We start from the raw sequence: 4,191 nt of genomic DNA, 5'->3' as shown, positions 1-4,191 counted from the left end.
AGCAGCTTTAAAAAATCTTCAAAAAGCTAGAAATGCAAGTCTCCATATATATTATCCTTTTTCAAACATTTCTGAAACCTTCCCAATGAACTTTTTGAATACTTTGTCAAGTTAAAAAACAATTATATATTAAGTTATATATTAGCTCAGCAACTGATTTTAGCATCCAAGCAATTGGGTTCCACTTACACATTTTATTTTGTTTGGTTTTTTTTGTTTGTTTGTTTGTTTGTTTTTCCTGCCTCAGGTTTATTTTACAAATAGAATAGGAGCATACCAACCCCATGCAGACTGGACAGCAGTGCTGGAGTCACACCATTCCTTCTGTCCTCACATCTGCAGACAGAGGCCTCTACTCAGGAGCTACATGGGTGCCTGGACACCTTTGGGAACCTAAGCCTGACCTGGAGCTGGAGTTGGAGCTGCAGCCAGAGCCAGAGCCGTAACCACAGCTGCAGCCTGGGCCTTGGTTTGAGCCTTGACTTTGGACTGTGGCCAACAGAGGCTGGGACCCTTGGCGATGCAGGCACCAGCATGCTTCCCAAGCTTGGGCTGTTCAATGTGGGCAAGTTGATTGAGCTTGCAGCTGTCGACCCTTGAGATCTTGAGCTTGATCACCTTGGGCTTTACGAGGACCTTGATGGCAGCAGCATGCAACTCATGGCCTTGGTGGTGTTGGCCTGCAGCTTCTTCAGGCCCTTCTTGTTGTGTTCTTGGCAAAGTGCATACTCCTCAGGAACTCAGGCTCCATTCTCCTTAAGAAATTCATATCTTTGTGATATAGATTTTTTGATGTTGTTTCTGTGCCATTTCCCAGACTAGCTGTGCATGGCATGGTTCTTGGACTTGGCCATGTCTGCACTGGAATCACAGCTTGTGAAGCACCTAGAACTGGAAGAGAAATGAGTTCCACTTACACATTAGAAACATTGGTATTTTTAAATAAGAATATGGGTGTCCATGTAGGGGATCGACCTAGATCTAGATAAGGAAAATTCTTTATAGATACCAGATTCCATAAAGCATGTTTAGGTATGGTTTTCATTCATTGCTTTATGTACTCTATGAAATCTTTCAAGAAACTTTTATTGTTTCTGTCTGATTTACTCTCTTATGAATTCCTTGCTATGAATATTTTGGATTTCCTAGATTATGTCTTCTCACAGCTCTTTCACTACTTTCACTTATTGTTGTTTTATTTGAGTTTTAGGACAATTTCTAGGATTTGCCTTCATTTTCAAAGATTTAGTTTGTTAGCAGTATTAATTCAGTTGTTCACTACTACACTGAGGTTTCAAATTCTATACTTGCATTTTTAAATTTTCATTTTTTTTCATAATTTCATATTGCTACCTCTCTATGATATTACTCAAATTTCAAACATGAAATATTTATCTGAATATTGTGGAGAACATAACTAGAAATGCTCAACAACTTCTCCAGTTATTGCAGCAGTTTGAATCCTAGAGGAAGAATCTTGCTCTGATTCCACAGAGTGGTTTCTTTCTAAACCACAGAATATGTTTGTTAGTGGCTTTTCTTCATTTTTGCATTTTAAAAAATGGGTCATATGTACTTGTTAAAAGTTGAAGATATTAAAGTATTAAGAGTTGACACAGTTTTAGTCACAGATTTTTTGTGAGCCCTTGCCAAAAATAAATCTTTTACATATTTTTTTATTTTTTATTATGCCAAATATTACTGTCTTATTCCAATTTTTTTCTTTTTTTCTTTATTGATTACAGCATTACATTTTTGTCCTTATCCCCCCATTGCCCACAACCCCCCAATCATACCCTCACCCCACTGGTGTCTGTGTCCATTGGTTAGGCTTATATGCATGCATACAAGTCCTTTGGTTGATCTCTCCCACTTACCCCCACCCTCCCCTACCTCCCTCTGAAGTTTGATAGTCTGATCGAGGCTCCTCTATCTCTGACATATTTTAGTTACCAAAAAGAATAGAGAAAGATATAAGTTTGCACTGGTTTTACTTTATCAGTACAGGGATTCACCAGCATTTGGGAAATTATGAAAATGCCAGGCTGGGGGTAACTGAAAGTGACTGGTGAATTTCTTAGGTGTGGTGAAGCAATCAGAAATTGTTGGGGACCATTCTCCATTCTTTGTTGTTTATGTAAGCACTAGGGGCCCAGTGCACAAATTCGTGCACCTTGAAAGGAACTGTGGGCAATGAGGCTTCGGTGGGCACAGGGGCGAATCTCTGCCCATCCTCTCTGCCTCCACCCAGCCCCTCCCACCACAGCCTCAGGTTCCCTGTCTGCCAGCAGCCCCACTCCCATCTCTGGCACTCCCATGTGCTAAAGGTTCTGGCCCTGCTCTCGCCCGCTGATGGTGTGGAGTGATTGGGGCTGGCACCAGCAGTGGGTGTGAGCAGTGGTTCTGGTACCAGCAGCAGGTGCAAGTGCCAGGCAGGACAGCAGCACACAGTAGCAAAGAACTTTCAGTAACCACCAGAGGCTTGCCTGATGGCAGCGACCAGTGCCCCACCTTAGTCTGGCACCCCTGCTCACCTGCTCCACCATCCTGCCAAGGCCAACACCCATCATGTTCTGTGTGTGCCCCCTGGTGGTCAGTGCACATCATGGCAACCGGTTGTTCTGTTGTTTGTTTATTCTACCATTTGGTCTATTTGCATATTAGCCTTTTATTACATAGGATTAAGAATTGCCATCAGCCACTGATATGGTGAAGCCTCTGGAACACAGAGGGTACCAAGGACAAACTGATGGGCTATAGATGTCCTCCTTGCCATCCCACAGCATGTCCATTCTCAAACCTTCACTGCTCAAAAATTTGGTGGGTTAGGGACTGGAGAGAATTGATTTGGTCTCTTCACCTTACTCCCAAACTGTCTGTCAAATGTAGGAAAATGCATGTCATGTTGACCAGATACAGTAGATTTCTACCTTCACTTTATCCAGTAAAATTTTCTCCAAGTTTCTGTAACTTGTCTTGCATCCTTCCCTAGTTTCAGAATCAGAATAAACCCCATTATTATGGATAGCTATTTTTTGTAGAATTCTAGAGTCAAGAGGTCAGATGCATATGTTTAAGTTGTCATCTGTCTTGAAAGTTTGAAAATGCATTTTAGAAATTAGAAAACACTAATAACCTATTTCTATCAATGTTGACACTATTCTAACAGTTACCAGATTTTAAATTGGTGTAGTCACTTTTTTTATATGTAGATTTTGTTGTTTTGCTTTTTATAAAGGAAATGTCCCTCTTCTAAAACAATGCCAAAAAAAAAAATCTAAAATTGAAAGTGTCAACAGAACAAAAAGGAGAGTAAGGCTATGAATCCACTTTCCAAAAAGGCCTGTGAAGACTGTATATTCTAATAATTATGTATGGTGTCAGAGGGGTACAAGACATTGGAATGATCACTTAGTAAGTAATGTAATAATTAATCATTAGTGTGTACCTGAAACAAACATAATACTGTATGTCAACTGGTATTAAAAAATTAAAAAAATTTTCAGACTTAAGGATCCAGCAGGGCAAAGGTTTACTGAGCATGTTCATAAATAGACCTTGTTTCCCATATTAAGAAATGAGTGCTCGTTCTCATATCCTTCCTTAAATATTTTGTTTGCTAAGAAGTGGGGGTTGGCGGGCGAGGCAGTGGTGGTGGTATGGGAAGTTGTATGGATAAAAACATAAAACAAAGATTTCTGTGCTATTCATCTTTTAAGAGTGACTACAGCTAACGCCTACTTCTTTTATAGATTCCTTCCTTTTTTTCCAGAAAAAAATTCTGACAACAAATGCTTAGGCACCTGTAAATGTCAGAACCATGGTGCAGATCACTGGAAAAAGAACGCTACTATGTTTGTGTTGAGAATTAACTCCCCTCTCCTCAAAGGTGTAGTCACTTTTGACTCCCTCTTTTTCCTCCCTATCTCAAAACAGCTCCCACATTTTTTAAACTTGCAGTCCAATCTTTGTTTTCAAGTTCCACTGTGACTAATCTAGACTAAGCCCTTCTTTCTAGTGGGAACCTCATGTTCCAATTTCTCCCAGCCCTGCTCCCTATCCCAATCTATTCCACAGACCCCTGAAGTTAATCTTCCTAAAACATCTCAAACCATCAATGACTCCCACTTTTAATAGGAATAAATAGAAATGCTTTTATGTTTCTCACTATCTGATTTCTTCATATATAAA

At 40.0% G+C, this 4,191-nt stretch overlaps 1 pseudogene; it reads right to left on the bottom strand.

The window, feature by feature from the left end:
- Nucleotides 1–393: 393 nt before the first annotated feature.
- Nucleotides 394–854, bottom strand: LOC132226790 (large ribosomal subunit protein eL29-like; annotated as a pseudogene).
- Between the last annotated feature and the right edge of the window lie 3,337 nt (nucleotides 855–4,191).

Source organism: Myotis daubentonii, chromosome 2 (genome assembly GCF_963259705.1).
Source record: "Myotis daubentonii chromosome 2, mMyoDau2.1, whole genome shotgun sequence".
Taxonomy (NCBI): Eukaryota; Metazoa; Chordata; class Mammalia; order Chiroptera; family Vespertilionidae; genus Myotis; species Myotis daubentonii.
This window is presented reverse-complemented; position numbering and strand designations above follow the sequence as displayed.